The following is an 18,792-nucleotide window of genomic DNA, read 5'->3' as shown; positions in this document are numbered from 1 at the left end:
CGAGTCTGAAACCCCTTTGCGGTGTAGACTGGACTTAAAGTGACACTGCCCCCGCCCTCCACACCAAAACACCAAAGGAGAAGCAAAAAAGGAGTTTCAAACCTGGCTTTCACGAAGAAGCTCAGACTGGAGAGCAAGACCGAACAGAGACCTGGCTGGACTGGCGAGCTGGGCGGGATTCATTTCTTCACCGAAGTGCTTGGGGAAGTAAGGGAAGTAGTAATTAGTGTAGGGGCAACTAATTACTAATTAGTTCGGTTCCTCTGGCGATCTCCTAGTGGAATCTGCAGTTTCAAGGCTCTGGCCAACCCGCAGGCTGGCGCGTGTGTGCGTTCGTGTTTGTGTGTGCGTGTCCGCGTGTGTGTGTATGTGTGCACGCGCGCACTCGCTGGAGCGGGTCTCTGCGCCCGGGCACCTTTGGTGTAACAAGAGAGCGTGCGTGTGTTCGTGAGTGTGTGTTCGATTAGCTGCAATGGGCGGACAATTTCTGGAGAGAACATTTACAATTTTCTTTCAATATGACAGGATTAGTTGCTCCTCCAATGAAATCTTCTCTGCTCTCTGATTTGGCGGTTCTTCCGAGCAAATATGACAGCCTTTTCTCCAGGCTCCTTTCTGCTCCTTTCCACGTCCATCCCCAGAGCCGAGCTCTCCATCTGCTATTTCTACATCAGAACGTTTACAGTTACTACCACCACCCAGTCCCATTCCTGCAAGTATGATTGCTGTAAAGGTGACATGACATATTGGGAAGGACGCGGTGTTGCTTTTTGATTGCTGAAGATGCTTAAGCCCAGTTTTTCCAGGTGGGAAAATATTAGAATAAATCCTCTGTGCTTTGTAAACATATAATCGTGCTGAACTATTCACGGATTATTTATTTCTTTGGGACACTGGCAAATGTATAAGAGGAAGAGGTAATTTTTTTCTTTCTTATTTTATACAAGGGTCAATGCCTATGTTTCTTTGACTAATAGGCATTAGATTACAAAGTATTTATGGTGCTTTATGGAATTTGGGATCTCCATGAAAAAAATCAGGATACAAACTTTTTGTGTTAAATCAGTCTTATGAGAAATCCATTCCAAGAAGAATACTCATTATTTTTAGGTACTAGTCCCAACTGATAAAGATACAATGATATGATTCTAAAGTATAGTTGAGAACAAGACTTGCTTTTGTGAAAGTATGTGTATATAAAGATAACATCAGTGTACCATACGTTATAAGGCTACATTTTCTTTCATCCACCTTCGGTAATCAAATGAAAAAAGCTGAAATCTTAATTGATATATCCAATTAAGTTCAGTTCAAATCTTGACGCCAGGCCATTGCTAGCTGTCAAAGGGAATACAGAATAGCAAAAGTCACTGTCCCTGTCCTTTATAAGCTCCCCATCTTATTGGCGGGGAAAGACAATCAGATGACAATCAAGATGAATAATTATGCAGCAATATAAATTCATTGATAAATGAAAATTATGTAGATGAAAGGGTCTGCCCTTTATGTTAGCTCATAGCTATCACCAAGCAGGATGTGGCACAAACTTTTTTGGCTTGACTGAAGTCATCCTGAAATAACGCATTATATCCTGTGGCTCGACCTTCAGCCTCCACACCCTCACATCCCACCACCACTGGGAGATTATAAGATACATGACAGAAAAGCAAGACAGCTCTGTCCAGTCTTGACCTCAGCCTCCCCCAGCATTTGGCTGTTTACATTAAATATCTGATTTTGTCATTTCTTCTCTCTTAGGTGATCTTTTGAAAATGAATTCACATTTTCCATTCTTTCTCCATTATTTCTGACTATTAAGCCTCCATAAACCCAGGGAGTTGCTTGGATCTTTAAAACAAAACAAAACAAAACCACATAGACATCCCAAAGCAGAAAAATAAAGGGGAAGGAATTCCTGGCCGGCAATAGAGAAGAAGAAAACCCAGTGATCTGCTGCTATTTTGTTCTTTCATATCATTAATGCCTTTCATATCATAATATTCTTTCATATCATTAATAAAACAGGGCTACACATTCCAAAAAGAGCAATAAAGCAAAACGCCAATGAAATCTAACGAGTATTTTCTCAAACTTGAATAAAATAGAGTCCATGAATAACTGAACTACCATGTTCAACAAAAGTCATGATACTGTGGCCTTTTGGAGAGGAGCTGCAAAAGGAAACAGCATTTTTAGCAAGCAATCAGCAATAATGCCCATTTTCTTCTTCCAGGTCATCACTGAAAACACTTTTTTTTAAACATATACTTGTATCTGTGCCACTCATTGTGTTTTTGGAGAATTATTTAACTGCTCTATGTCTCGTATTTTTAATCTGTAAAAGGGACATAGTAATAGTAACATTCCCCTGGGGTTTTTATAAGGAATAACAGAGTTCATTCATGTAAAGTTTTCAGAAGAAGGCCTGACATATAGCAAATTAGCTATAATTATAAGACTGTCAGTCAGGATTTGAAAACAGATTCTTGGGTCATGCCTCTGACCTAATGAATCAGAATATTTAGGAGTGAATCTTGCCAATGGAAACCTTACTGCTCCTCAATTTCATGTAACAAGCATGTTAAACATAATCCATCAAAACACTGACCCAAAGAAATCCCATTTTTCCCCCTTCTAGTTTCTCTTTCTATACAAGAAAAGATCATGTGTATTCTGAGCATTTTACTTTTATTTCTTAAGACAGTTCACTTTCTGATATAAAAGAGTACTCCCCCATCCCAGGAATATAGCTTTTACATTTATTAGTAACCCATGGTGTGGAACATTTTCAAAAGTGCTTTCTAAAGACTTTATAGAATGCATCTATGGGTTTCCTTTTATCTACATGCCTATTTTCCACCTCAAAGAACACTAATAAATTAGTAATTTCCACTTGTGAAGCCAAACTTCATTACCTGCAACCTCAGAAAGTTACTTTTAGGCATGTGCTAAAGAGCTCAGATGCTCGAAAGGGATGACTTTGAATCTTTGACAAAGTTCCTTTTTGAATAAGACTGTAAATAAGATCACCACCAACATGAGGAGAAGGTGAATGACAAGTCTCATTTCTGGGAAGGTGGTGCATATTTTACTGTGCCATGTTGATTTCAATGTTGTAGCAATAATTAGACTTCAGTAATTAGATGCACAAATCAGCACTCTGTCATCATAAGCACATTAAGAGGGTGACGAGTTCAACTCAAGTGATTTCCCACCAGGTATGGCGGCCATAATATTTTCTTAATTTTCTGCTTCCAAAGAACCAAGAAAATGAATGTGCGAGCCTTGCTTATATGGGGAAAATGAGCCAAGAGCAAGGAGATTTTGTCTTGTCTTCATCTCCCACTCACACAAACTGTTCAAGATTTGAACTAGGAAAGCACAGCATTTGTCAGCAGGAGGTTTGGGAAAGGCGGGCTGATTTTTCTGATGTATGCCAAAGGAACCTATCTTTTCCTTGACCTCAGTTTGAAATATAACAATCCTGGGTTAAAAGTGAACCTCCACTAGATGACAATCACTGCTTAAAATGGGTGCTACAGTTGCCCTCACTGTTTTGAAATCTTAATAACAGTCCCATAATAGACACACTATTCTTCTTAGTTATTTATTTTCCCTGCAAATCTTTCTAGAGAGTAATTTTAAATGCTTCTATTCTTTAGCTAAAAAAGATTATCTCTTTCTCTCCTAGAAAATCCTAAGCTTTCTTTTCAGTCCTTGCAATAGGAGTTTCCATATACAAATGAGACTGATTCTGAGTGACAATGCTTGGTGACAGTTTAACAAACAATGCTTTGCTATTTTTTTCCTTCTCCTTTTTTCTTGAAGCTTGGCATCACAGCTGTTTTAAACTCTTCCTCTCCAAGTAGTGGTGGTGTTATCCAAAGCCTGAAAACATTTACTGCTGCTGGGTCTAAAATATTTAAAATACAGAGCTCATTTTCGAACAGGGAATACAAAGAAGGGGGACAAAATGAAACACTCCCCTCCAAGATGTTAAGCAGCTGCAATGGTGATAAATCAGTGTTAAGAATGCAGGAGAAAAAGGCCACATGGGACATGTGTTTCCTAGAAAAGCATTTAGTGTCTGGGCATTCCTCCTTCCAGGATGTAGTGCCCAGTTCCTCTTTAGAGGTGAACCTCTAACACAGGGAAAACAAACATTTCAACCACATTAACCTCAGGGTAGATTTTGACAAACAGCTTAAATTTCCCCTTTTCACAGCCTAAGTGACCTGGAATCTCAGATGGAGATAAGATTCCAGAAAGTTCAAAGTGAAAGTCTTATCAGACTCTTCTAAGTGGGGCCCAAATTATTTGAATCAATGACTGTGCAGTAAGAGTAGGCTAGGAAATCTCAAAATCTTTTCAGTCTGTGGGGAAACTTAATTTCTTAGAATTTAGAGTCAACTAGTCACATACTCATGGGAATTCACATAATTTCTCAGATCATATAGTTACCTGGTTCTTAAGCTAACTAAAATTGTCCTTCAAGGGACAGGTGGAAATTTTAAAACATTTCAAAGATATCCTGGGAGGCACCATCACGGAGGACAGCGTCCTCACTAAATTTGATCTACTCTGTTTCTTAAGAGTGACTGAGATAACTGTGACGCACAAAGCAGCCTTTTGCCAAGCAAGACTCAACTGAATGTAGCTGATAATGTCACCCCATATAGACTTTTTCACTTTAAAGACACTCTTTCTCCTACTAGTGCTCCCAAAGAAGCATTCCCTGATTTACTGTGCCTAATAAGACAGATCCTGGACACTTTGCCCTTTCTTCCTCATTTACTCAGCAAGGTGACTGGGATTTGGGTTTAAGGGCCTCATTTACAAAATCTTATGAGCTGTATTCTATACAACCCTGCAAAAAGGAATGAGACAAGGTCCCAGGCGAAGTCAACGTATGTGCTACATTTCTACAAGGCTTTTATTGACAAACGCTTTCTTAGAAAGGCAGTTCATTTTAAAAGGATGCCCAATAAACATGCACTGGTCATCACTGAACATTTTCAATAACAACCACTCAAAATCTATGCTTAAAGTCCACAGCTGACACAATGTGCTCTCCTTTTATTGATGCCAGGATATGGAGCAGACAGATTTCCCTGCTTGATTGTAATCCCATGGAAATGTTTCTTTCTTGAGCAAGTCTCATGTAAACAAGCTGCCATTGCATTGCTTCCTTCTGCAGCATTGTGAATTGCACGAGACACTTCTGAGAGTAGAGTGTTTTTCAGAAGCCTATTATAAACTACATGTGAAGTATGGAAATTGGCTCAACAAAATTAGTATATCATGCAATATTCTCTTAGATACTAGGGCAACAAAAATAAATAACTAAGAAAGACTCCTGCCCTTCAGAAAGCTAACCTAGTTGGAAAGAACAACAGAAACAGAAATGTTGTTCTTAGGCACTTGTGATAAAACTTTTAATGCCATAATCCATGGGGGATTCAGGAAAGGGTCTGACACTTCTCTATCAGAGAGCTGATTCCATAGGTGGATTTTACATAAGGTACTCTACCTGGGATTTGGAAGCTATGACAAGTTAGATGTTGGGAGTGAGAGACTCTGGATGATGAAACAATACTTAAAATATTTAAAGCAATTAGCAGGAAGATACTGTTAAAACTGAAGACATATATTAGTGACCATATATTAATGAACAGAATATCCCACTCCAAAACATGCCTCTTTGGCATATTGATTATTTTGAGCTGGTTATTTTTGAGAAAAGGCAGACGTAGGAGAAGTTCTGAAAACTGAGTAGCAGTTACCCTTTTGTAAGAGACCTTTTTACATTTGTAAGGGAACTCTCCATTTGTAAGGGTGTCTCCCTCTCTGTACTAAGAAGAGGAGGATGACTCTAAAGCTCTAGAAACAAGTTTTATCAAAGGTGAAGGTGAAAGCTTAAATCTATATAACAACCTTACCCTTATTTACTGTGCTTTTCCCGGTAACCTCCCACAACGGGCCTCTTCCGCCACCCCACCCAACACCTTCTTTTGCCTTTAGTTGGAGATGTTATTTAAGATGGTGGCTTGGGCCATTTCAGAGAGTTACTCAGTTTTCCTAGGTCTCTCATGTATACTGGAGGTATACATGTTATTAAAATTTTGTTTGTTTTTTTCATATTAATATTTTATTATAGAGGAATCTCAGTTAAGAACCTAGAAAGGTAGAGGGAAAATTATTTTTCCTCCCCCACACCATCTACCAAAACTTGGGCACATGCTTTTGTAGTATCCAGGGTAGACAAATGTAACTAATATCTAATTTCCAGAGTTAGTTAATGGAGAAGACTAGAGTAGGACAGGAGCATCCCTACATACATTTTGTCCAGGGCACTATGCTCTAGGATGTACTTCCAATTTCACTGTAGCTTTTATTATACTAATTTTGTCTTGTTTTGTGTTTTGGAAGTAATAAGGTGACTGTGAAGTTACTTAGCAGAGAGTATCTCTGGCACATGGACATTTCTATAATTTGAGAAGAAAACTCTTGGGCACAGCCGTTACAGCTTATTCTAATTATATAATGGCATTGGGGATGAGAGTAATGTTACTAAGAACTGGAATGCAGTCCCTGTTTATGGAATGCACTTAAAGCAATGGAAACATTTTTGAGCCATAGTTTATACTTTCAGTTTGCAGAATAATACTAGGCTTATCCCTGGGAATGTTCTCTTAGGTTTCTATATGTCTTACCCTAGAGCTGGTCCAGAGTGATGAGTGAGAGAATGAAAATGGGGCAAGAATGTAAATTTTCAAGGTGAAAGTGGGAATATGCCGCCCAGTATCTAAGAAGAGCAATGGTATATAGAAAGCCTTTTTATCATCATATAAGAAGTAGGGATTACCTGGACAATACTAGGAAAGTGAAGAAGATGAAAAATTGCTAAGTTATAAATAGTAGACTTGCTTTTAGGGCCAAAACATGGGAAAGATGGGATCCAAAACTCTTCACAGAGCAAAGCAAGGTTCAGGTTCAAACTTCACCACTTATTAGATGTGACCTTGGACAAAATGCTTAATCCCTTTACACCTGTAAAAGGAAAGTCAAAATGGAGCTGGTTTCACCAAGAGAGCTCTCTAAAATGGACCCAGAAGGCCACTGAGGTAGTGTGACTTGTGTACATCTGAACCCGGATGGAACCTGACCTTTTGATCTCTTATTGTTTCAGCAGGCATCTACAACATCTGCCAGAAACTCAAGATACTTATCGGACACTTACCCTAAAATAACTCGTGACAGTCTATCTACTCATCAAACCCTTACCCTAAAATAACTTGTGACAGCCTATTCTTTAAAGACAAATATTTCCTTCCTGCATCAGAGTCAATCACAACTCTCTCCAGACAACTTATCAACCTAATGGCTTTTGTCTTTATAAGACCCTGACTCTTTCTCTTCCCTGATCTTACCCAAATCTGTGTTTTCTGAATTGCAGTTTTTAAGACCCCAAATAAAGCTCTTTGTCCTTTGTAGTCTTGATACTGATTATTGTTTGACACACCTCAGTTCCCTCACATGTAACTAATGTGTAGAATCTGCCCCATAGTCATCATGTTGATTAAATGAAATTGTATTTGAGAAAAGTATTTTGTAGGATGTGAATTATTATTGACGGTGGATACGTAACTAAATTGTGATGTGAATGACTGATTTCTTTTCTCCTTGCCCATTCCTACTTCCCCCAGGCAGGTGTTTCCTTCTTAATTAAAAATAATGTCTACTTAAGAGAATATCAGCCAATATGTGGCTGGGGGACAGGGAAAGTTTGGGGCAGGGTGTTATTCTTGTTCACTCAAGTTATATGAGGAAAGAATATATGTGTAACCTTACTAGAAAGATGAAGCAATCACTAGTGTCTCCTTTCCTTTACTTATTTAGTCTTATCAGCTCCTCATATGGAATGTCAACTCAAGGTACCCCTTGTCCTTATATGGCTCTTAATGAAGAAATGAAATTTCCGCTCCAAAACAAAGATGCCTGTCCTGCCCTGTGTCAAGCACAGAATTCCCCACAGTTGCTTTGCTCTGGCGTCCAAAACCATGAGTAGTCATATCTGTTAGCTATAGAAACTAGTTTCTAATCCTCTAGACCATAAGTACATTCTGATAGTAAAAAGAAATAGACTAACTCCTTATGAATCTAAGCTTTCATACAAGGATTTTTTTTTTCTGACCACCTAAATTCACAAATGTTCTCTCATTCCAAGCCTTTCTGCGCTTAAACATTTTCTCAGTTGCTACCCTGCTCTTATGTGTCCTACTGATTGGTTTGAGATTCACCAGATAATTTTAACCACAACTCTCTACTTCCTAGTGATTCTGTGTAAGTTTAGACTTGGACTCTTCCTTCTTAAATTTAAAAATAAAAAATCTGGTGTGAACCATGTTTCTCCTGTCTCTTTTAAATGTAACATTTCTTATAAATCAGGGTGTGGTTACTGTACGTGGGCTGTAAGCATGGTAGACCCTTCCTCCAATCACCAAATCAGTTTTCTTTAAGTATATTCAATCTCAAAGTTATTTTGAAGTGGTTAATTGCTCAGAACTTGAACACCTAAAAGGAATATTTCTCAGGCTACAAGTATATGAAAATGATGATAATTCTCATGGAGGAATTTAAAAACTTTTATTAAAATATGAGCTATCTTTGGCACTGGCTTATTACCTTTGGCCAGAATATTAATATGCTATAAAAATAAATACATTATTTATATACCATTAAAAATAATACCAACACATTAAACAGTTTTTTACTATGACTACTTAGTGACAATGACTTATTCTGCAACGTTAGAATTGGTAAAGTTTCTTACTTTCTCTCCAGAACTTCTGTTATATTTATTTCTAATCTGGAGATATCCCTGGTGAAGTTAAGTTGTGAACTAAAAGAAAATAATTGAATTAACAGACTAATGAAGACAGAAAAATAGGAATAAGTTCTAAAATTGATTGCAGTAGAGGGAAAGAGATTAGGGTGGGGAGAGGGAATGTGAGAAGACATCTTGAAAAAGGCACTTACCAAGTGAAACTGAAACCAAGCCCCTCTAAAACCTAGTTCCCCTGCCAAATTTATGATTAATCTCTTTACCTACAACTTTACTTCCTTTCTTGTCCTGCCCCTGTTACCCTCAGGATTGAGGAGTATCAAAGAAAAGGGAGGATTGAAACTGAGTAGGACCCTGCAGGGCCTTCCCAGGTACAAAAACTCTTCGTGTCCCTCATTTCTTGTTTGTAGAAAAAAGGCTTTAGTCTCCTAGGCCTTCACTGAATTCCAAAGAGCAGACTCGAGCAGTTACTAATTAGGGAAGTGAGGGAACACAGAAACAAAGGAAAAAGAGTCAAGCAAGAAAAGTAATAATAGCTTAAACAATAGGTCAGTAATAAAACAGAGTCCTAGTTCCTCCTCAAGGGATATACATAATAATCTAACACATATCTTTGACTTGTTCTGCAGAAAACAAGACCTCCACCCTGGTGGAGGAGGTGACCTCACGCTGACCAGCACAGTAGACCCCAGACTGGTTGGAACCGGAAGGTTGATGGTTAAGATTCCTGAAACATCACCTTGTCACCTCACCACCAACCAATCAGAAGAAAGTCCATGAGCTGCAACCCTCACCCTGAATGTTGCCTTTAAAAACCCTTCTCTGAAAGCCATCAGGGAGTTCAGGTCTTTTGAGCATGAGCTGCCCATTCTCCTTGCTTGGCAACCTGAAATAAACACTGTAATTTCCTTTATCACAACCCAGTGTCAGTAGATTGGCTTGGCTGTGTGGCAAGTGAGCAGCCCCAAGTTCAGTTTGGTAACAAAATTAGATGTCCTAGTGGAGCCATTACTCATAATCTAAAAAGACAACTAAGAACCAACTCCTGGTGTCTATCACAAAATACATCCATGGGAAGATGGAAGACTAAAACAAGCACTGTCAGGGAAAGGCAATGAGCCATTGCTGTTTTGTGTTCCTTTGCTAAACTGCTAGAAACTACAACATGGCTCTCATACTAAGCTGAAAGCTCTCAGCTCCTCAAATGTGTCTTATAAACCCATTCCATTGAACTGTTTAGGTAAATATGTAGCAGAAACAAAAATAGTCTTGAAAAAGCTTCTATTTCTGTTTGCTTTTTGCTTTCTCCCTTCTGGGGTGACAGTTCTCTCTGTAAACCGCTTTAGAAACCTGGTGGCATAGACAAAGAGAACTTACTCAAAACAGCCTGGAGGTGTGCTGACAGGGTGGAGGAGAGACTTGGAATGTATAGCAATCAAGTTGCTAAGGATAAGCGTCAGAATATAATATCCAAAACCAGCTTGCCATTGTATTTCTCAAAATGGATCCATGGTGAACTAGAAAAATTAATCTAAATGTTTTATTAAGGATATAAATAGGATCTTCTCTGCCAGATTTACAAAGCACAGCAGCGCTAGGGAGACAGCATTTTATAAGCATTTCTATGTGACTGTGTATAAACACGCAGAGCATTTAGCTTTCAGTTAGCCCTGAAGAATAAAAGTGACTGTCTAGTACAGACAATACTTCATAATACAATTCCAAACAACATGAATTTGTAGATGAATGGTTCTTTTGGAGTTAAGTCTAGAGTCTCCCTTCACCTTCTCCTAAGTCTGCTCCCATCGTTGCCAATGTTTATATTTTTCCTTAATAGTGACCATCTTGATTCACTTAAAAATAACTTGTCAAGCAGTTATTTATGTGCACACTTCTGTGTCATGAGATCAGCAAATGGCAAGATTCAGATTCTCGTAGAAAGTATGTACCTTGTACACAGTATTGTCCTATTGCAATGGGATGAATTAGGTGAATATGCACATGGTGACATCTGGAAACATCAATCAGCCTCTTGCAACTAGGTCCCTTTATGCAAATTGGAAAGTCTCTTGTATCATGCACATAGAGGACTGATCATTTGGTCAACATCAAAGGATTAACTCCCTATATTGTTGAATTACCCCAGTACTGTAAATTTTTAATTTTAGTCTTCATAAATTTAAAAACAAATGTTAACTGCTTGATAGATTTGTTCTAGAATGTATTTCAATATAACCTGCCTTCCTAAATGCAATGCAAAAGTGATGGCTTACTAGAAAGTGCCCTGCATCCTAACCCTAACTCTTTCTAGTTATATGGCCTTAGATAAATAATTTATCTCATCCATCATTCACTGTCTTTATCTGCAAAATGGCAGTGTGTTCACCCTAAGTGATTCCAGATTATTTTAAAAACAGTTTAATACCTCAAGATTTATCATATTATATTTTGAGAAACCAGTTATTATAATACTCCTTTGGCTAATTTTATGATGATTTTATAATCTTCAATGTTTTAATATGTACTAAGTTTTTGGGTAGAATAACGCCTCCCCTTCCGGAGATGTCCACATCCTAATCTCTGGAACTTCTGACTATGTTACTATAAATGGCAAAAAAAGGGATTTCAGATGGTGAATGGAATTAAAGCTGCTACTCAGCTGACCTTAAAGGGAGATTATCCTGCATCATTCTGTTAGGTCCAATACAACACAAGCATCCTTAAAAGTAGGTAAACAAGACAGAAGACTCAGTATCAGAGTAATGTGATGTGAAAAGAATTTGGCTGGCCATTACTAGCTTTGAACATGGAAAAAGCCATGAGCCAAGGGATGCAGGCAGTCTGTAGAAGCTGGAAAATTAAAAAAACCAAAAAACAAAAACAGATTCTCTCCTAGAGCCTCCAGAAGGAAGGCAGGCATGCTGACACCTTGATTTTATTCCAGTGAGAGCTATACTGGACTTCTGAACTACTAAATTATGAGATAGAGATAATAAACTTGCATTTTTTAAAGCCACCAAGTTTATGGTATTTTGCTACAGCAGCCATAGCAAACTATATACCAAGTTTCCACTAGTGTGGAAAGTGATTTAGGTATTGTAGATTTAACCTGAATTTAGCTTGTCCAAATTTCCAGGTGAGTGCTTATGTTAGTGGTAATATAACTGTGCCAACTATTGTGCCCCCAATCTCAGCTAAGTATAAGGGCTACAGTCACCTTCCCAGAGTGGGAGTGGGGTGAGGGCTGCAAAGGTTTGAGGAAGCCGTTTATTGCTGCTAAATGTTCACCGTTTAGGACAGTTTGGCCATATTTACCAGTTTTGAATCAGTACCTTGGAGAGAGGACAGGACACATTCTTTCTTAATAGATTACTGAGATAGGCCCAAATGATGAATTACTCAGTGGTGCCACCCTCTGTTGAGATCTCTGAGATTTGGGGAGTGATGGGGTTATCATAACCTGAGAAGGAAGTATAAAGTCATCTCCATTCTGAAGCAGTACTTTTCTCACCATCAAGTGCCCTCACCTGGCAAAGCGAGTTGGAGCCAAAATGTCAGATTTTCTCTGAGCCAGTGCAGCATACCACACGAAGCTTCTGTGAACTTTCTTAGTCTGAATTGCCTTCCTATGTCTCCCCGTGTGCTAATCTCAATATCTGACTTGAATGTCATAGTCCTTGCTTATAATCTGTCTTCACAGTCCAGCAACCCTCTTGCCTTAGAATAAAGGCAAACTGAGCTCACTACTAGAAGGCTTGGATAGAAGATGGTATGGGTTAAAAAAAAAAGCCAGTGTGCGTTATTCATTCATTCATTCATTTAATAAACAATATTTATTTATTGCCTATTCGTAAGTCATGCATGGTTCTATGTGCTAGAGATAAGCTAAGTTGACTACGACAAAATTTTGCTTTCATGGGCATCTTGTCGGGGGAAGTAAGCAATAAACAGCTAGCTAGCTAGAGCTATAATATCGAACAATGGTGATTACCATAAAATGCAGAAGCAAGTGAAAAGACTAGTCTAGATTATATATTATGCTGTCTGCCAAATATTTATAGTTCTCCCTCCACACAGGCACAAGGTCAGACTGCAGTGGTTGGGGAATGGTCATGTGATTAGGTCTCGTTATGAGATCTGAGTGGCGCTGATGTGACTCAAAGCTGAGCATTTAATTACCAATGTGAGAACCACCAGGGCTCTCCTTCTCTCTGGTATAGCAACTGCAATGTTCAAAATCGTAGAAGCTCCATAGTCTGGGTCTCTGAATGACTCCTGCTAACCATTGTGGATAAATAGTGAGTTGTAAAATAAAACTTTGTTGTTTTATGCCACAAATATTTGTCTTTCCCTCCACAATATAATCTATCTTACTCTGACAAAGATATTCAGGGAATGCATGACACAAAGGAGCTGAAATTTCATCAGAGACATGACTGATAATAATTGAGCAACGTTAAGTTCTGGAGTAAGAATATTTCAGACAGGGGAAATAGCTAGTGTAAGGGGCGTAGAGATAGGCACAAGCCAGGCTCGAAGAAAGTGCTGCACAGCTCTGAACCAAGCTTGGACATGGGTCATATCTCGACAATGCCAGTTGTTTTTTTTCTTCTTGCCTACTAATTTTTATTTCTTCACATGTTACTATTTATTTTGAAAAACACGGTAGATGTTTGAACCAGTATTTTTAATTCTTAGAACTCCAACCCAGAAATATAGCTCAGGACCTTTTTTCTTACCTATACAATTATTCTAATCAGGTGCAGTCACTTTTTGTCACTATCTTTACACTCTGGCCTAAGTTCTTCTCATAATTTTCTCTGTAACTTTGGGGCAATGCTTAGGAGCTCATGTAGCCTCTGATTCACTTCAATGTCATCATTTTTAATCCCTTTATTTATTAAATAAATATTTATTTAAAAACTACAATATGCCAGATTCTGTGCACAGAATCTGGTGAAGAAAGACAGAACTTGCAGGGTAGTGGAGAAGACAAATATAATCACACAAAAATAATCACACAAATTCAATGGAAAATGACAACAATGATAAATGTAATGGAATAAAGGTATGTTGTTCTGAGAGTACATAATAGGGGGATTTGAATCTGCCTGGAAGGTCAGAGAAGACTTGCCTAGAAAGTGAAGCTTGAGTTTACATCTCATAGATGAGGAGGAATTAATCAGGTGAAGAGTGGATGAAAATATTTGCTAGGAAAAGGGAACTTCAGCTCAAACCTTCTGTGGTGGGAGAGAGCACTGAGGATAGAAAAAAACTAAAAAATATCCAGAATGGATAAAATAAGGAAATTTATGGGATGTCTTTCAGGAGAGGAGATGGGTCGGGCAAGCATGGAGGAGGAAAGCGATGCATGGCAGTGTTTGGGAACACTACCTTTATAATAAAAGTTATGGGAAGCCACTGGAGGATTTAAGTGGGTAGGAGGAAAAATGACTATAATCAAATGTGTTTTTTAAAAAAATGTTTAGGTCACAGTGAGGAAGATGGATTAGAGGAAGGCAAGAGCAAATGTGGATAGGTCGACATGGCTGTTGCCTAAGACCAATGAACAGATAATGACAACTTTGATTGGGGCATTGTGATGGGAGTAGAGGAAAGTGATGAATTCCAAAGTGTTTCGATGAGGTGAATTTTACGACATTTGGTAAAGAGTGAATATGATGGAGGAAGAGGGAATTTTGAGGATGACACTTTGCAATCTGAATGGTGATGCCATTAACTAAAACTGGAAACACTGGAAGAGAACGAAGCTCTGAGGAGGTTTCATGTTGACATACTGAATTTGAAGGACCTTTCAGACAAACAAGAGGGGATGACAAATAGACAGCTGGAAATACAGATCTGGAACTCAGATAAAGGGCTAAGCTAGATATATAACTTTGTGAGTCATTTGCTCCTAGGTGGTAATTGAAGCCAGGGGCAAGGCTGAGACTGCCTAGGAGACATCTTAGAAAGAGGAGGAGCAAGGGTGGGAAGCCAGGGAAGATTAATGAAAGATTAGCAGAGCAAGTCAAGTAGAGAAGGAGCAGAGGGGCAGGATTAGAGCTAGAACTGGATCCGGACACATGTCAGGAGGTCTGGGTTCTATCCACCATGGTCTGGGATCAAGGTTTTAGAGAGTTTGTGCTCCAGTACACAAGTTCTCAGTAAGAGAATTTACTTCACAAATTAGTGATTCAGATTATCTGAATTGAGAAGGAAGGACAGTTCCCTTCTCTGAAATTAGCTATTGCTCTTTTCCCCACAAGTTGTCCCAAGCTTGAGTGTTTATATATCACAGACTCATTCTAAGAACATGACCACTGCCATACAGTGCACTCAGGGATGTGCAGGTGATTAACATACCTATGGGAACAGGAGACCAGGTAGCCTTATGTTTTAGAACTGAAATAAAGCAATAACTTACTTAGAAGATAGACTTCCACCAGATGCAGTATTTGGAACATATGTATATATGTTCCAAGCAAACAAGCAGGTATCTCCATTGCTTTCAAAACAGACGTTTAAGAAAAGAGCATAATATATATGTTTGTGGAGGAATTTCTCAGACACTTATAGAACTTTTATAGACTCTGTTATCTGATTTCCCAACCAATAGAAGGTTAATTGCATCCAATTATAAAAATTAAAGAACAGGCTTACAGATACTAATAAGAATGGATGACTAGAAACCTGGAAAGAGTGGAAAAAAAAAAAGAAAATCAAGAAAAGATCTTCCTGAGATATCAAGAAACAGAGCTCTTTGGCGCTATAGTGAGAACACACAACCTTTCTTACCCCAGTTGCCCGTGAAGCCTTTGCTGTATTACAAGTTGGCTAAATACTTTTGAGTCATCCTGGTGATCCTGAGGTTGAATTATGTTAACTCTACTCTTTAGAAGGGCAGAAAAGCTCATACACATTGCAGATTAATTTCTTAAAAAAAATAAATAATGGCACTTGAAGGAGTAAACTTCAGTTATTTTGAAAATAAATCTTTTCCAAACCTCTCATTTCCATGTGAGCTATAAATATATAAGCATGCTGTAATCAATGCATTAGCTAATAGTATTAGTATTTCCTGCATTTAGACATTAGCTAGAAGTATATTTAAGCCTAGTGAGTTTGCTAGGACCGCCATAACAAAGTACCACAAACTGGTTGGCTTAAACAACAGAGTAATATTGTCTCAAAATTCTGGAGGACATAAGTCTGAAATCAAGGTGTTGGTAGGGTTAGTTTCTTCTGAGGGCTTCAAGAGAAGGATCTGTTCCAGGCTTCTCTCCTTGGCTTGTAAGGAGAGGCTTCATGTTCACATGGTGTTCTCCAAATTTGGTAAGTTTGTATTCAAATTTAGGGCTCACCCTAATGACTTCATTTTAACTTGTAAAGACCCCATTTCCAAAAAAGGTCACATTCTGAGGTACTGGGGTGAGGATTTCAACATATGAATTTTGGAGGGACACAATATAATCCATTGCACTTGATAAAGATGCAAAATGAATACGTAAATTAATTATTATATTTTCTACCACCTGTTAATGTTGGTCAAAGACATGCTCTTCAACTTTTATTTTAGTAGTGCTGATGGGCTGCTTTCAATTCACTTGTCTTATCTGTTTCATGATCAAAAGAAGTGTTTAATAATCAATGATTAGCCACTGTGTTTCCATAATACTTATCACAGTCAGCCTGGTGCTCTATACTTCCATAAATATCCCCTCCTCTAGTTCTCTTGTAATCTTCCTGGGGACATGGGCTATGTATTGATCATTTATGTATGCTTGTTGCATCCAGCATTGTGCTTTGTACATGATAAGTCATTAATAAGCATTTTATGAGGTAAATTGAATTGAAATGTTAGTTGAGATAATAAGTTTTCTAAGTGACTGTAGAACTGTTTGAAGTTAATTGATTCACACCGAAGACTGCCTTAGTCTCATTCACCAGGGTCTAATTAAATAAGGTAATAAAAAATTGACAAATGGTGGTTCAATTAGACCAATTCTATTTTGTTTCTTGGACATTCACTGGCCCTGAATTTCAGAAGTGATTTTAATGATCTGGGATGATCCAGTCTCATGCCTAAAACAACGAACCCAAGGGTTTGGTGGTCCGACAGTCCTCAAGAGTCAATCCAGTAGCATCTTGTACCTGGGTAACGAGGTTGGCACAATTAAAGTTAATCATACCTGATATAATTTTCTCAGAAGCTACTGAAATGAGAGGAAAAAGTGTTGTATACAGCTTCTACATATTCACTAATTTACATGTCGATTCTGATATCATTTTTAGGTGATACAGTTTTCAGTTCTAACACCACCTTTTCAAAGATACTTTCCTGATCGCATAATTTAAAGATACCTCTCTATATCATTCATTTTCTACCACTTTATCCTTTAGAAATTTTCTTTTTAGTGCTGACCACTGTTAAATATAATCTTTTATATTTTTGTCTGTTATCTTCTGATCCATGCTTCCCAACCCTCTATTTGAATATAAACTTCACAACAGCAGATGCCTAGTCATTATTGCTTACTGATATTTTGTTCATCAACCCTGGCTAGAGTAGAAACTCAATTAATATTTGCTGAGTATGACTCTGCATGACTCCCCCACTCCCGAACCAGCTCTCTGACCTCACACCTTACATATCTCCCCACTATTCATGCCACTTAAGCCCTAACAGTTTCCTTGCTCTTCTTCAAACACATCAGCCACCATGTCCTACCTCAGAGCCTTTGCAGGTATATGTCATGTCATTTACTTGGAAAGTTCTGACCACAGAAATCTGCAGGCTTTGTGCTTTCATCTCTCTTAGGTCTCTTCTCAAAATAGTCTATCGTCTTTTCTGTATAAAAGCCCCCTTTGTCTTGGAGACTTTCATGCTTTGTTTGTCTTATTCTTCTCCACAGCACCAGTTACCACCTGACACAGCATACATTTATTTGTTGTACTGAATGCTGTGATGCACCACTTAGATGTCCCTTCAGGAACCAGATACTCATTCTCCAAGCTGTGGAGATTGTTACCTGCTCACAGGTTATAAAACTGCTCCAATGGAAATTGGCCTTGGTTAAAGGAAGCTGTCTCACTCACGGTTTTGTCCCTTCCTAGGGGTAACCCACATCAAGTACATGGTCAGTGCCAAGGCCATCCCAACTCTAGAAATGCCTCTGGGGTTTTCTGAAGCCCTTGTTGCAACTAAGTCTCAGTTTAGCCTTTCCCTCCACCCAAACTTGCTTCACTTGCTCTGACATGTGCTGATCCCTAATAGGCTTCCCGCACACAATCTCCATTTCAGAGCTTACACAGACTGTAAGGGCCATGAGAACAGGGGCTTTGTCTACCTGATTCACTCTTATTTCCTGTTGCACCCCTCAGTGTCTAGAACAGTGCCTGAAAGGAGCTTCGTTAATATTTGTTGAGCAAATAAATGAATGAGAAGACAGTCATCTCTCCTCCCAGAGGAGAATTTATGGACCTGGATAAATTCTATATGTTTTCACTGGGAGACAATACAGAGCAACTTTCAGGTAGGTTATTCAACTCTGTTGAAGTAGGAATGCTGCCACACTATGAACAACCCCTATGGATGATTTATCCTTCATGTCACAATTCAAGTTTTTAGTGTTTTCACAGAAACATCCATAGTCACTCCAGTGTTATCTCATAGCTCATTTGACTTTCCTACAAACTATATGAAGAAGGCATTTGACCAATTATCTCTATTTTCTAAATGATAAAACTGAAGATTAAAAAGGTTAAATTGATTCCCCTAAGGCCACTTGTTATTGGCATATAGCAGAACACCCAAACTCAGGTCTTCTGAATTTTTGTGCCATGTTCTTTTTCATTCTTTTGCTAACAATAAATCTCGTTATTAATGACTGTGTTAATTTCATGTAAATATAAATATTTATAAGCACACACACAGATCTGACTTG

General features: G+C 38.4%; 1 protein-coding gene and 1 long non-coding RNA gene across 2 annotated transcripts in view; one reads left to right on the top strand and one right to left on the bottom strand.

Annotated features, from left to right (window-relative positions):
• Window positions 1–18,792, bottom strand: part of CHRM2 (cholinergic receptor muscarinic 2) — a 400,090-nt gene that overhangs the window by 160,141 nt on the left and 221,157 nt on the right. The window contains exon 3 of the mRNA XM_082473074.1: window positions 103–198. The gene's annotated coding sequence lies outside the window, so the exon portion shown is untranslated. The remainder of the gene's footprint in view (window positions 1–102; window positions 199–18,792) is intronic.
• On the top strand, window positions 110–11,911 carry LOC309666101. The gene is made up of 2 exons (XR_014266898.1): window positions 110–806; window positions 7,193–11,911. It is a non-coding gene; the product is annotated as an uncharacterized lncRNA (long non-coding RNA).

This window comes from Balaenoptera physalus, assembly GCF_965194825.1.
Source record: "Balaenoptera physalus genome assembly, chromosome: 8".
In the NCBI taxonomy this organism is placed as follows: Eukaryota; Metazoa; Chordata; class Mammalia; order Artiodactyla; family Balaenopteridae; genus Balaenoptera; species Balaenoptera physalus.
Note: the sequence above shows the minus strand (reverse complement) of the source record. Positions and strands in the feature narration are given on the sequence as shown.